Source organism: Pinus tabuliformis, chromosome 6 (genome assembly GCF_031772625.1).
Source record: "Pinus tabuliformis cultivar Carrire ecotype Pingquan chromosome 6, CPIR1, whole genome shotgun sequence".
NCBI lineage: Eukaryota > Viridiplantae > Streptophyta > Pinopsida > Pinales > Pinaceae > Pinus > Pinus tabuliformis.
The window spans coordinates 434,826,491-434,842,984 of NC_142292.1; positions in this window are offsets into that span (position 1 = coordinate 434,826,491).

Here is a 16,494-nt window from a genome sequence, read left to right on the forward strand (position 1 = left end):
CAGAATTATTATGCGATCTCCCATCGTCGTCCAACGATGAAACATCTGAAGAAACAATCGTGGATGAAAGTTTGTTTCTGATATCTTCAAGCAATGAGTGGTATGGAGATATAATAATTTATCTCCAAACCCAAAAATATAGGCCAAAAACCTCCCGCTCCGAACAAAAACGTATTCGATACCAAGCAAAATACTACATGATTGTCGGTGATACACTTTACCGTCACAGTATCGATACAGTTCTGAGAAGGTGCCTCATGCATGAGGAGGCTGAAAAAGTCCTGAATGATTGCCATTCAGGCACGTGTGGGGGGCATCAATCCGGTTATGCTACGGCGCAGAAAATCTTACGAGAAGGATACTTCTGGCCAACAATGTTTAAAGATTGCATAAACGCAGTCAGAAGTTGCCATACTTGTCAAATTTTCGGTACCAAAACCAGAAGACCACCCACACCTCTGCAGCCAATAGTTGTTGTCGGGCCATTCGCCAAATGGGGCATCGATTTCATGACTTGTAACCCCACCTCGACCGGGGGGCATGGGTATATCATAGTCACTGTTGACTATTTTACCAAATGGGCCGAGGCGATGCCTAAATTAGATAATACTGGTGAAACAGCTTCCCTCTTCTTTTTCAATCATGTAGTTGCCAGATTCGGCGTACCACAAGCTATAGTCACAGATCATGGATCGCATTTTCGCAATCACATGATGATCGAGTTAGCTGCCAAACTAGGGTTGTTTCAGACAGCTCTACTCCGTATTACCCGCAAGCCAACGGACAAGTTGAAGCAATCAACAAGGTCCTGAAACGCATGTTGCAAAGGATGATTGGAGTGCACAAAAGAAGATGGCACCTAATCCTGTACTCAGCTTTTTGGGCTTACCGAACATCGGTAAGGAATGCAACCGGGTTTACACCTTTCCAACTGGTATATGGCTTGGAAGCAGTGTTACCAATCCAGTGCCAAATCTCGTCTCTCAAACTCACAATAGATCTCCTCCCCGGAACGTCAGAAGAAGAAGCTCATTTCTTGGAACTAATCCAATTGGATGAAGCCCGTCATGATGCTGCTTTGGCTAACGAAGCCCATAAGAAACGAGTCAAAGCGCAGTTCGACAAAAATGTCAAACCCCGTGTCTTCTCAGAAGGTGACTTGGTCTTGCTTTATGACCAAGAATCCGATAAATTGGGAGCAGGTAAATTTAAGTCTTTATGGATGGGCCCCTATATTGTTAAACGGGTATTAGCAAAAGGAGCCTATGAGTTAATGGATTATGACGGAATTCCACTGGCGCAACCTCATAACGGGTTGTACCTCAAGCGTTACTATGCGTAATGGTAACCTGTATGCTTTTGTTATGTTTTTATTTTCGCTAAAGTGTTTATTTTGGTCAAGTAATCCAATTTTTACATTTATTGCAGATGTCAAACCTATTGGAGTCGTGTGTTGGATATGTCGACGGAGTGAGTCGTAGTTCGCGGAACCTATCTTCTGTGGCCTGGGCCATTTTTGATCCAAGCGGCGAGTTAGTAAGTTTCAAAGGGGTATGTATTGGTCGAACAAAAAATAACATCGCTGAATATATCGCGTTGATAGAACTTCTCTCTGATGCCATCACACATGGTATACGCCGACTGATTGTCAGGCTAGACTCACAACTCGTCACACTACAACTCACTAGTATCTATTCCATCCGAAATCCAGCTATTTATCGCATGTTCCTAAGGGTTGAGATTTTGGAAAGAGAATTTGATTTTATTCAATATCAACATATTTCCAGAAACTTAAACACATTGATTGACTCATTGGCAAATTATGTGTTAAATAGACATTTGCAACATTTATAAAAAGAAGCATACCATCAATGTTTGCATTTGGATCACGTAACTTAACCAAAATAAAACTCCGAAAATAAAAAAAATATATAACTGTTTATGGTTTACACATAATGTTCTGTAACCAAGACAAAATCGGTCAAGTGACCAAAAACTCAAAATGCTAGGGGGCACCCTAGTCTAATGATGCTCGTGATAGCAAGTCACAGCCTGTGTGATCATGCGTAAGAGACGAGTCCATCGTCTTGGCACACCAGTAGTATGCCGCTGCAACCTCAAGGGCAGCTCGTTAGTCCTCACATTTGGAATACCAAGAGTGAGGCCCTCAACCTACTCCTATAATGTTGTGAGAGTCTCGGCCACATCGAGGTCGCGAAGGATAGCCCTTCCAACAGCCTCTCCTGCTGGGGCGGCAACTAGCACTCTCAGGCGTACTACTGGCCAAACACGACCAACATCTGCATGAACACATGAGTTTGATTAAAGTCTTGATAGAATAGAGCACAAGGACATTATAAATGAAAAACGATAAACAGGAATATGGTCAAAGATTTTACCAATGGCGCCCCACTGTTCACCATCCAGCAGTACTAAATCTGGATCACCCTGGAAGTCCATGCCAGCATATGGATACTCTGAATAAACCATCTCCTGACGATCAAACCACCTGAAGAAGGTATCAGAAAATGAAATCTGAGACTGGCCAGCATGCCTAGACATATGGTCAACCCATCTCTGCATACGTGGTTCAGTAGATGAAGGTAAATTGAGTGCAATATACTGTGGCTGCATCAGTGGTATCTTCTCCAAGGCAAAGGCGGTCAGAATAGAACCATACCCAAAGTTCTTCAACCTCCCGCTCTTTATCTTGGTCAACTGTTCTTCCATCATAAGAAGTACTGCGTCGCACCAGTTGAACACCTTCGGTTGGAGGCATTCCAAGGCATGCTGCATATAAGATCGGTTGGCTACATGAAGAGCCGCACCACCAGCCATCCTACCAAAAGTAAACAGAATAGTCCTGAGGGACCTATCAGTGACATCACGGATGATGATCTTGTTGTCTTTACTCGGCTAAGATCCCTCTCTGCAATACTGGCGAACATAATCTCTCACAGATTCACCTCCTCGGGCTGAACCTGATAAAGATATGGGGGCACCCCGCCTCGACAAGCCAGTCAAGAAATAGATGTCTACTATAGTCAAGGGGATAGATTTGCCCCTGATCTGGAACACCTAGTTGGTAGGATCCCAAGCATCGAGCAAATACTGCAGTAAGTTGATCTATTGTCTCATACTAGAAATGCGGAAAAACTTCAGCAAGCCACAGTTCCACAGTGCGTTTACTGTAACCGGATCATGTAGGGCAAGCATGTCCTCTTCTTCATGCTCATGTTCTCACCATGTAATGGTCATCTTACTCCAAAGATCTCTGAAAAACAAACAAGAGAAGAGTTAGATCTTGATTTTGGTAAGAAACAGGAAAATTTTCCATCAAAAACTGTGCATAAAATTCCTTCTCTGCGCCCATCGCATCTACAGTAGTGCTCTCGGTGCGTTGCATGTCAAATGGCCATTAGACAGGCCAACATCCAATGCACCTTTCGATACACAGAGGGTGCGCTGAAGGAAGAACGAGTTTTTCAAACCCCAGAGGCCCAGAAAAACCACGAATCAAGCTCAGAATGCAAAATGGAAAGCATGAAATGAAAGAGCTTAGGTTTAGCTCCTACCTGGTCCAGACGGCGCCGAGAATCGTCCATAGAATCTCCCGAAATCAGCTGATGAAAATAAAAGGGGGAAAACACCTCCAAAGCTCCAACAAACCAAATTTCAAATGAAATGGTAAAATAAGAGGTAAACACACTTTTCATTACTTTTTACGTAGTTCGAAGTAAAATATTAGTGTTCTAACTCATTTTTCAGGCATATATGGTTCATCTTTGACTAGTTTGATGAAGCATTTGAAAATACAGTACAATCTTTGAAAGAACAAAGCTATTTATGGTAAAGTAAAAAAGAGACCATTCAATCGAGCAGTTTTAGCATGGACTTCATGCTCGTTAAAAAATAAACATAAGCAATGAGCACATGTTCCCCCAGAGTTTAAGCTCTTTAAAAAATGAACCAATTTCTGGTAAATAACCATCGTGAATGTAATACTTCAGCCTTTAAAGCCTTGGTCGTGTTTGCACCATCACCTCCACTTTTGCATTGGCCGATCATTCACCTCCATTTGATTGTTTACCCATTTTGAGGAACAGCTGTGAAGAGTGATCTCACTAGCCATCCTTATAACACTGCCATGATTGGAAAATTCCAAACCTTACCTAGAATCAGTTGCTACCCATTTTATCACTCGTTCCTCAAAAGACGAGTCTCCTTTAAGCTCTTTTCAACTGACACGTAAAATATGAAAAGATTTCCGAGCCATTGGCCTCTCCAGCTCGTTAAAGGGACCGGAAGTGTTATCCCTTCTCTAAATTTTAATCTTTTTGGACCTGAGGGATTATTACACAAAAAGATCGAGCACTTGTTTTGTTCGGCTCGTTAAAACTATCGAAAATTCATCCCTTCGGTATTGTTTTATACTTTTTCGGACTTAAGGGATTAGATGACGAAAAAGGAATTTTGGAGTTTCCTTTACGTTCCTTTTCGGACTCTCTAAAATTGAAAAGGACCGAGTTATCTTTGTCGTTAAACTCATTAAAATTTTAATAGCGACAAACTTGTCTATAGACGAGAACGAGTTTCACTATCACTAGGCTCGTTAAAACATAACGATGGGTTTGCCTGAAGGGAAAATTATAGAACAAGCATATGTTATCCTCCTCAAGATTGATAAAAATAAAGAGGTACTGGTCCGCAATGACTAGGGAAAATTGGGAAGAAAACTTGAAGAAACTTTGTTGGTAGCAAGTCACTCTTGAACATGACACTTTCACTCCGCATCCAAGTCGGGTTGGGTTGTTTCATTCACCGGTCACATCACCATGGTCCTATCATACCATCCACATTTGCTACCAATCCATCATGTTAGTGTCGCCGATATGTTCAAGAGAAGTCATTCAGAGAATTCACCTGTGTCTCACCCACTACAATACATTTATACTCCATTCTTTCATGACCGCCACCCTGAACCTTATATCACCAGATCGTTTTCACCTCCATTAAAATCATTTGCTCCATTCTGTGTCATTGATGTGGGATTCATTAAGGCCCTCCTATGAGGGATCACTTCTTGTCAACATCAGCTCATTATCCAAGAAGTTGATCTAGGAACACCCCATTTAGTACTTTGAAGCTTGCATGCCTCAATGGCAAGTTTCTCACTTCCGGCGACAGGTTTACATCAATGGCCTTCGACCAAAAGATTTTACGTGGTGTTCGACGCCAAATCCTTTATTCACACCACGAGAATTGTACTGCAGTACCTTGAGGGTCATTATCATTATCGGTGATTCCTCTCATGCCTGTTAACAACTTACATCATTGGTTGGTAATCAGGCGATGTCTTTCCATGTTCGACTCCAGAACATCTCTCACATGGATCGACTTGTACTTCGAGTGAAGATCGAACGGATTGAAGACCCCGGATCTAGTTTCATCAATCCGGGTTGCGATATATATTCAGGGAAATAAAGACATCAAATGTACATCATGGCTGCACAGATAATGATCCAGGTGGATATTGGTGGCCACCCGCTAATTCCACTTGGATCCCCTCTAGTGCTTCTTACAGTTTTTATCAGTTTCCTTAATTATAGCACATTTTAATATTTTTAGCAGTTTTTCGGGTCCTAAACTTCCGGAGCCGTTTTGAAGCCCTAAACGAGGTTTTTTGGGAAATCCATCGCCAGCGAATTTTTTGATAAAAATCGTCTTTTCCATCGTAGTCCTCGGAGAGATCTTTCAAACGGGCTATCATGCACGTCAAACGGAGATAGTATGACCAATTCGCGACCTCGGGAAGTTGATGTACCAACTTACCCAAAAACGGGGCCCACAATTTGGCGTTTCATCTTCTAGGGTTAGGTTTTGGAATGTGAAGGGTTTTCCATTGTTTCTCAACAATAAATAGGCCCTCGAGCCTCATTGTAACACAGTTGAAAACAGTTCAGAGGCATGTAGCCGACACATCTCTTCTCAGAGATAAGCTACCATCGCCCTAGCTGGGTTATTTCTATTTGTAAGCATATTTCAGTATTCTCCATTAATGAAATGAAGTATTATTTCCGCAACATCTCTGTTTTTATGGTTATCGCATATTATTATTTCTGTTGCATCTCTGTTTTTATGGTTATCACATCTCTGTATTTATGGTTATCTCTGTAATCTATTGCGTTCCTGCTTAAATCCGGATCAGATAATCATCCAATCAAAGGGATGATGGCTCTATCAGAATCATCAGTCTTCACTCAGACGATTGTCTGTCCTATGTACATGAAAATGAATTTATAAAGCTGAGCATGGGAATGCCCGCCTCAGCTAGAGCATGAAAATATTATGAAGATAATGTATTGTATTGTATCTTATTACAGGTCTCCTCCAAGCATTGAAAGAAATTCAGATCCTCATAATAAAGCATTTCACCCGACATCAAAAGATTAACGACCTTATGCTTTAGGGGGCAACTGTTATAGACATTTTTGGGCACTACAACCCCAAGCATGAAATGTCCATAAACCAAGGGCTCCTAAGTCCCTAAAAGTGTTGTTCTGACCCCTAAAGGAACAAGGTCAACAGATTACAACTTCTCCCAGAAGTTCTCCATGAAAAACTGCTCAGAATTGGTCAAAACAGGATCATTTCAACTGCTCCACTGGCCAAGTGCATTGCATCTCACCTAAATACACTGTGTGGGTGCGTTGCATTTCAAAAATCCCTTCTATGGGGTGAGATGGGCGAGAAATGACAAATGGCATTGTCATTCCGCCAGGTGGAGAGGCAATGGAAGCTTCCAGAAACTTCTCCTGTGACACTTGCCTCTCGGAATTCGACCAAGGATGAGTAAGAGATCATCAATATCCAAGTGGAAGCAAGAACTATTAGAGGGAAGACACTAATCAAATCATAAGCTAACTCATCTCCATTACAGATATCTATATATGGATCCCTCATCCCAGAGATCCAGAGGTTGGAATTTTGCGTTGTTGGTTTCTTGAGACAAACATCAGATTGTTGTGTGATCTAAGCTTTGTATGAGGTGAAGAGGGGCTTCTTTGCTGAGAGGTTGATGATGGGTCTGAACAACTAGTTGTAACTCCTCTTGGCTCTTTCTTGTTTATCAATAAAAGCTATTCTAGTTTTCCTCCATACTCTTGTGTCATTGTTGTTTGCTGCATTTGTATGGTCAATTTACATCTGATCCTAGATTGTTTATGATTATAGATCCATGTCTTTGTATAGTGTTATGCTACTGTGATCTTACAGGTACTTTGTGAAGCTGGGCGTGCAAGGGAACAAGTAGCGAAAGAATATCAAAGAAGAGAGGAATCAAATCAGGAGATTAGAGCAAGACAGAGGTTGGTCTTCTTGTTCCTCTCTATTTATAATTCATAAAGGAAAAACAAAGGTAGCTTTACTCTATTTGTTTCTAAGGCAGTTGTCACACCTTAGTGGGATAGAGCAGTTCTATATAGACACTTTTCCCTGTAACAGGTATGGGATTGCTTTTGCACTTTATTGATCTTGATATCTTCTAGGATGATAAAGGGATCAAGTTGACTTAGTCTAGATATGATACTAGCATTATTGATAAATTTGTAAATGACTAGTTGTAAGGAAACTCCTACTTTTATTTTAAGAGTTAAGCTAGAGGATGGTGGTTATATAGCATAAGCCAACTCTATTATATATCCATAGCTGATTGGGAGTATTTTATACCTTACTCATTCTACTCCATACATATCCTATGTAGTTGGATTAGTTTCCACATACATGTAAGAGCCACATAACTTATTCTAGAAAGTAGATAAGAGGGGTCTAAGATATATCAGGGGTGCTACTAGCTATGGATTACATTAAGGTGAAATACCTTCTTTCGATATTATTGGTTATTATAACTCAGATTGGGTTAGTGGTAGCGTTTTTACAAGTTGACATCGAAATATGTTCACTATTCCTTTTTAATTAGTAGAGGTCTAGCCCCAAGAGTTAGCTCAATCGGTCAAATCAAGTGCCTCGCCAATGGGAGGTCACAGGGTCGAATCCCGGAAGCTCTTGGGGTTAGGTCAGTAAATAGGCCGAGGGGTGTTGATGCCCTTCGGGTGGCGTCCACTCAGTGTTTAAAACCCTGGACGTAGTGGCTACCCACTGACCCGGGTATCCGTGAACCAGTAAGTGAAAAAAATTAGTAGAGGTAGAGTTCAAGGAATTAGTGAACATTAGTATTCCTACTATTTCATTGTGGAGCTTTTTGGTAGATCTTGCTATATAAATTAAACTCCCTAAATATATATTATGTGATAACCAGAGTGCACACAAGTTTTACATAGAGCTAGTTCATGGACAATAGACCAAGCACATTAAGGATGGCATATACTACAATACACAGGTCATCCATACATGAGTCATTAATGTGTAATATTACTCTTCTCTTCAACATATTGTAGACATATTCACCATGAGTTTCACTTAATAAATATTCCCAGTGTTGCATGAACTCGTAGTAGTGAAGGACAAAACTACTTAACAAATGAACTTTTTAACATAAACACACTTATTTTGAGGGTAATTTTTATTCCCATTGGTTTTTTCCTCATCACCTCTATATACATTTTATTTATGTTTTCATGAGTACTTAACATGGCTAAACATTATTGTGACTCATTAACCATGATACTTTTTAGTTATGCTTAAGGAAAGGTGCGTGGGGAGGGTTATTATATATTGCACTAGTTCATTTTGACCTCATTAGGACCCACAAATAGCTATTATTCAACCCTATTTGATATATTATTAGGATTAATATGACCATTTTTCTTTCACTAATAGGAATTCCTTAGCATTTGGGATCATCTCCTATTTTTAGTATATTCTATTTCTGGTAAGTTTATTTTTGACAAGTGATGTCATCTAAGATGGCATGTGGTGGTGGATTGACAATGACTAGGCTAGGACATGTCAATTTTTCTCTTAATTATTTCATCCCTAAGGTCCCTAATATAAATTCACTCTCTTATTCTAACAAACAATATTATCTAATCACTGCGAGCTCTTTTGTTGACTCTCATTGCATTTGTGAATTTGATGTCACTTCCAAGTGATCTCTAACTCGAGTAACTTTTAGCTAACTCTTTTAATATATGTTTTATAATTTAATGGACTCTCACTCTAATTTTTTCTTTCTATCTAATTCCAAGAAACTTCTTTAGTTATCTTAATACATGCATAAGGCAATTCCAACCTAATTCTAACTAGGTCTTTCTCCTAGAGAGTTTATATGAATCTTGATAACGTATTTATTTTTAGCAATAATTATGTAATAGATTAATTATCATGGAACATATCACTTAACACTTTTGGAGGATAAAAATACAATACTATTTATTACAAACCATTACAAAAATACATGTTACTAAAGATAACACAATCAAAATAAGGAGAGAGAGAAAAGGAAGTTTGTATTAAAATAATTTTTTTAAAGTGAACATTGAATTTTTTTGTTATTAATATATTTTTAAATGCTATAAGTATTCATGTTAAGATGTTTGAAACATCTATTTAGAGTTTTTTTTAATTTTAATTTTTATTATTATTATTATTATTATATATATATATTTTTTATTATTATTTTATAAATATCATATTTCTAGTTATATAATAAATATGAATGTAATATATATCTTTCTAATCATATTCATACCTAAGATTAGGCCTTTCACAACGTCTATTTTTTTATAAATATAAAAATTATATATGATTTTTTTTGTAAGCTAGGACATTTTATATTACCAAAACAATTACATTGATTTATAGACACTATCAAAGCGACTGTGTGTTAGAAATAATGAGAGCTAAAGGCCTAGGGGAGGATAATTAGTATTTCATTCCCATTTATTCTTTAATTGCATAGTCAGAATTTTGTATGCAACTTTACTATGAACAACCAACATATCTAGGCAATCTTAATAAACAAAAACATTGTATATGCAGTTTATTTATTTTCATCAATTTCATCAACCATGATTTCATTACTTATTCATTATGCAGTGATCATGAGGAGTAAAGAGTATATATAACACATAAGAAACATATAAACACATAGCAACAATGATATTTTAGGTGGAATTCCAATTTGGGAGAAAGCCATAGATCTTGTTGATCTTTCTTCTTCTTATATTATAAAGAAAGTGTTCTTACAATTTTGTAATGGTGTAGACTCTTTCGAGCACACAAACTCCTACCTACAAGAGGCTACAACCTCCTCTCATTCTCCAACTCCTCTTGGAAGAGAGATACTACACCTTGATCAAGTGTATCGTTTCTTACCCAAAAGAAACACGTACTCTATAACTGAAGGCTACGACCCTCAACACCTTTGTGGATCACATTTCAAAATTTTCATACTCAATCATCATGTCAATCAACAATCAAACAACTTGTAGGCCACCTTTCATCATATTTTAAAACTGGACCCACACCCAACAATAAGCCCAATTTCCAAATTACTAATAACCACTTTGAAACCAAACATTGAATATTGAATACCAAGATACAAATATTTTTTCAATCAATCACAGATCAAACCAAGAAACTAAATAACCCTTTGCATCCAAATCACTAGTATACATAGCCAAATATGTAGGTTTTAACCCTGTACAGAAATTACCTGCATACGAATTATTAAACAAATAAAATAAACAATGCGAGAGCATAACCCATAAAACACATATGCACAGAGATTTTTCCCTGGATCCCAAAATCGGGACTACCAGCTTGATTTTTCATTATTTTCCTTTCAATGTTACAATACATATTTATACATGCCGAAGCATCCAATACCATGGACCGAAAACCATCGCGTCCAAAAAACATGTGCGAAAATCATGCACAAAACCATAGGTGGGTCCGCCCAACCTAACATATGGTCCAAAACCAAAATTTTCCGGGGCGCTGCCCCGAACCCCATAAAGTGGGGTTACGGGTGCCCTTCAAACCACCTATTAACTACGTGGAAAGAATATAACACAACCCAACACAATATATGCCAAACTCTTTGCTCATCAAATACCAAATCAAACATCACACTCAGATTCATCAAGCACATAACAAGATACCACATCAATCTCAGAACCTCTATAATAAAAATATGTCATACAAAACTCTATCCATAATCAATTCATAATATGTATGCGAATGTAAATAAACATATTTGTGTATATATGTGCTTCCCATGAATAAAACCTACGTACAATTTTCAATATATTGAATCCCATAGATTTTATAGCAAGTCATTTTGTTTGGTCAACGCAATCCACATCACATAGATCAATTAGTAGTAAAACAATTGTTACCAACCAAGATCAAACAATAATATAAAAACATATTACCTTATAATATGTACACGACTCTTCTGAAGAAAATCCGTGTATGTACACAACACTCTGGAATGGAACCAATGTACATATCTCATCACATTAATCATTAACCACATCAAACCCTCTCTACAAGCACAATATTTGACCCACATACAAACACTGTCAAAATCATGGATCTCCTCACATACATATTATAACCACGGATCTTTCTTTGTTAGCAACTTGAAAATTTTCCTATAATTACAAATCAATCAAGTTTATCCATTATCTTTCCAATATACTTCTATATTTTTTCATATTTGAAGCTTCTCCTTACTCCTTGGTGCACACATGTTCGTGGTGAGATCACACATGAATAATCCATCAAATGCACAATCTCCTTTTCCTTTTACATCCTCTTTTCCTTTCTAATACCATAGATAAATCCTTTGGATTTATTGTATGTAATTGTTGATAGGATCAAATAAATGTTGTTGACACAAAAAAGTGGGAGATTACCATGGGAAGTGCTCATGTTTTCTTTTCATGGGCAGGATTACATACACGACTCTTGTACATAGAACTTGTGTATGTATGAAACTTTGCTTCATAGGAGTCGCATATAGTTTTCAATCCTCATATTTTTCATGCATCGTATGACTAAGCTATCAATACTCTTCCTTATTCTCTACAATGCCTTTACCAACATTCATGTCATATGCAATAATCCAACAAATCTCTATAATCATGAAGGACATATTTGAGATGCAGGTTGTCATCGAGGACAACATATTAACCATAATTCCAACACTATGAAAAATACAACTTTCCTCATCAAGTGATCTCCTTCGTCCAAACTAGCTGTCTTATATCCCACTGAAAAACAAAATATTACATAATCTAAAAATCAATAAGGACAAGACCAGAATGCAACATTTCTCAACAGACCCAACCAAAAATTACTAGCATATATTCTAAAAACCTTCAATATCAACATTTTATAATCCATGAAGGGTTTTCCCATAATAAAAATACGCGTACCAAAATTTCGTGACCATTCACATAGTAACTCAACAGAGAAAATACAATAAAGAGATAAGCATCACGACTAGCCATAAACCAAGAAATAATGGGACAATAATATATGATGCATGCCCAATAGGATAGGCCAGGAATGAAACAAGTAGACCATTAATCACAGGGGAATGCCACTAAAGATACACAGCGTCCGTGCTAACGAAGTGAAAGCCCTCATACAAAACTTTCAAGTTGTACCTCCACCCACACATGGCTCTAATCATTCTTAGAACATGCAATATCGGTAGGAGTCGGCATGCTAGAGCTAGGGGGATATGTCATATTCCCACCATCTAATTAATAAGAAATGTGACATTCAACATGATCCAATCAAGAATTCATTCTATTTGAGAAGTTCCATTGATTCCTAAGGATTCTCCTCACGCATTCTAAGGATGAAAAGACATTGTACCTTTCAATTTATTTATGCTTTAGGACTAGGCCTAACAAGGTCTTCATTTTCCAGTGAAGAGCAATTGATTTTAGGTATCCTTTCTTCCTGCCCCTAGTGTTCCCAGGGTCGAGAAACCAACTTGACATATCCTCCATGAGCTCTAAGTGATGAAAATTGGCAACAAGAAATTGTTAAAAATAGAAGTGCTAAAAATAGCACTACTAAAAATATCAGTTTGGGCGTTAGTGCTGGATTGGGCAACAGGGAATGAAAAATGGAAGTGCTAAAAATAGAAGTTTTATTTTTAGCAGTTCAAGTTGGATTCGTATTTTTAGATAGTCCCTTGCCTAAAATAGGAAGTAAAATTCGAATTTGGTCTTACGAGTAGTTTGAATATTAGTTAATTAATTCTCCATGAGTTAATTAGTTAAGGAAAATCAAACTTGAAGTCTTTGTGAGAACATGCAATAATTTCTCCACTCATTGGGGAATTTGTCCTCGATTTGCTCCACTGATTGAGGAATTAAGGATGAGTTCTGTATTGAGAGGATCAATTGACTTAGTTTAACTTAGTCAAGTTTAGTTAGATTAATTTAACAAGTTGTTAAATTAATGAGATACAATTTTTTGATGCTTGCATGCATGTGACAACTGTTATTTTCGTATAACTAAGTATTCTCTCATAGATAATTGATGCATGATAGTTCAGACAGAGACACAGTTGATATCAGAGAAGGGACAATGTACTATGAGTTGGATGAATATTTTTCCTATGAAGGAAGCTCATCCATGATGAGGATTTATCTCCTTCGGGTTTGTGCAGTTAGATCAAAGGTTAGTGAGTGTGTGAAGAGGCCAATTCACACAGGTGGCAACACTAGACCCCAAGGAAACTGCACAAGGAAACAGGAGGCTTGGAAGACAGAGGAGAAGGTTTGTAAGAAGCCTTTGACTGTCTATGAGTAGTAGAGGGATTGTACTGAGAGCGGGATAGCTTCCGAGCTAAGGCTTTATGTAATCCAGACTATATTTCCACTTGTATGATAATACAGAGATGGGGTTTTAGGTAGGTGTTTTCCTCGGGTAAATTCTTTTGTGTTATGTGTGATTGATTTCTTCTTATCAGTTATATGTGTTCTTATTGATGTTGCTCATGGTTGATTAAGCTTTCGCTAAATTGTTTGTAGAAGTAGATCAAGTGTTTTGCTTTAGTACATTGCATTACCAGGTTGATCTATAGGTGGGAAAATTCTACATGGTATCAGAGCTAACTGATTTGTAGAAAAATTCTACAAAACTCTACATGGTATCAGAGCACGGGTGATCAAGGAGAGAACAATATACTGAGAGGAGATTTCAAAGTTTTGAGTTTTGGGCCGAAAGTTTGCAGAGCAGATATGAAAATTTTTGTACAAAATTTTCAGAAATAAATTGCAGATTTGGATTCCTTGTAGAAAAATACCCAAAATCAAAAAAATAATCGGTTGAATGGGAGTTCGGATGAGGGATATATCATTGATTTAAAATCAGCTTTTCTTCTAGAAAATTCTGTGACATCGGGAAAGTGGAAATATATTTGTGTGCTAGCCAAGAACTTGTATGCACTTGAGGTACAAGATGCATGCAAAGCCTTGGGGAGCAAGCGACTTGGTGGTTGAGAGGGAGAGTATACTATCTCTCAACATGCAGTGCAAGAAGAAGTCTCAGACAATTGTGGAGGAGCCACAATTGGTGCAGCGGCTTCAGGAGGTTGTGGAGCAGCCACAACAAGGGAAGCTAAGAGGAGATAGAGTAGAGACATATACTCATGCAGAAACCTCCAGTAGGGGGAAACTTCGAGCGAGGTTGGTAGAAGGATCTCATGCAGCCATACCTCCAGGTAGGAGGTGGGGCGATGTGGAGTGACTGTCCCATGGAGGAGGGGTAGGATCCTTGAGGTACCCAACCTCTTGGATGAGACCATGCTACGGGAGACCCGATGTGAAGTAGTAGGAATTGACTGATTGGGTAGAGACAGATGTGGATGGAGCGGTAGAGAGAGCTACAATGCAGGGAATCCGACGACAGCATAGAGGCACAAGTGTCTTGCACTGTGCAGGGTAGCACAGAGAAGAGTGCAACAGTGCAAGATGAATGGAGATGTTGCAATAGCGCAGAGGTCATAGAGGGAGCACTTGTCAGCAGCAGGTAGAGCTTCAGCATCAGAGTATGTTTCTAGCCCAACAGAGAGGTCAGTTGGGAGTTTTTTTGTTCCGAGAGTTGCTGGAGCAACCACACTTGGTAGATGTGTTGCAGACAGAACATTCCAGAGGTACAGGATCTGGTTCGAGAGGAAGCCTTTCTTGTTGAGAGGGAGTGTTGAAAATCGGCAACAAGAAATTGCTAAAAATAGAAATGCTAAAAATAGCACTGCTAAAAATAGTAGTTTGGGCATCAGTGTTGGATTGGGAAACAGGGAATGAAAAATGGAAGTGCTAAAAATAGAAGTTATATTTTTAGTAGTTCAAGTTGGATTCCTATTTTTAGACAGTCCCTCGTCTAAAATAGGAAGTAAAATTCAAATTCAGTCTTACCAGTAGTTTGAATATTAATTAATTAATTCTCCATGAGTGAATTAGTTAAGGAAAATCAAATTTTGAAGTCTTTGGGAGAACATGCAATAATTTCTCCACTGATTGGGGAATGTGTCCTTGATTTGCTCCATTGATTGAGGAATTAAGGATGAGTTCTATATTGAGAGGATTAGTTGACTTAGTTTAACTTAGTCAAGTTCAATTAGATTAATTTAAAAAGTTGTTAAATTAATGAGATACAGTTTGTTGATGCTTGCATGCATGTGACAAGTGTTATTTTCATATAACTTAGTATTCTCTCATGGATAACTGATGCATGGCAGTTCAGACAGAGACCTAGTTGAGATCAGAGAACGGACAGTGTACTATCAGTTGAATGAATATTTTTCCTATAAAATAATCTCATCCATGAGGAGGATTTATCTCCTTCAGGTTTGTGCAGTTAGATCAGAGGTTAGTGAGTGTGTGAAGAGGCCAATTCACACAGGTGGTAGCACTAGACCCCAAGGAAACTACACAAGGAAATAGGAGGCTTGGAGGGCAGAGGAGAAGGATTATGAGAAGCCTTTGGCTGTCTATGAGCAGCAGAAGGATTGTACTGAGAACTGGATAGCTTCTGAGCTAAGGCTTTGTGTAATTCAGACTATATTTCCACTTGTATGATAATACAGAGATGGGGTTTTAGGTAGGTGCTTTCCCCGGGTAAATTCTTCTGTGTTATGTGTGATTAATTTCTTCTTATTAGTTATATGTGTTCTTATTGATGTTACTCACGGTTGATTAAGCTTCCGCTATAGAAGTGGATCAAGTGTTTTGCTTTAGTACATTGCATTACCAGGTTGATCTACAGGTGGGAAAATTATACATGGTATCAGAGCTAGCTGATTTGTAGAAAAATTCTACAAAATTCTACACTGAGTTAGAGACCGATTGCCTTTCGACCCCAACTTGTGTCTCCATCTTCTCAATTTCTTTGCGCATATTTGGTAGGGAGGTATTGAAAAACATGGCATCAAATCATGGGAATAAAGGGTGACACAACACTACCCTTGTTGGACTAAGGTGCCACCTCCCTTTCTCCTCCTCT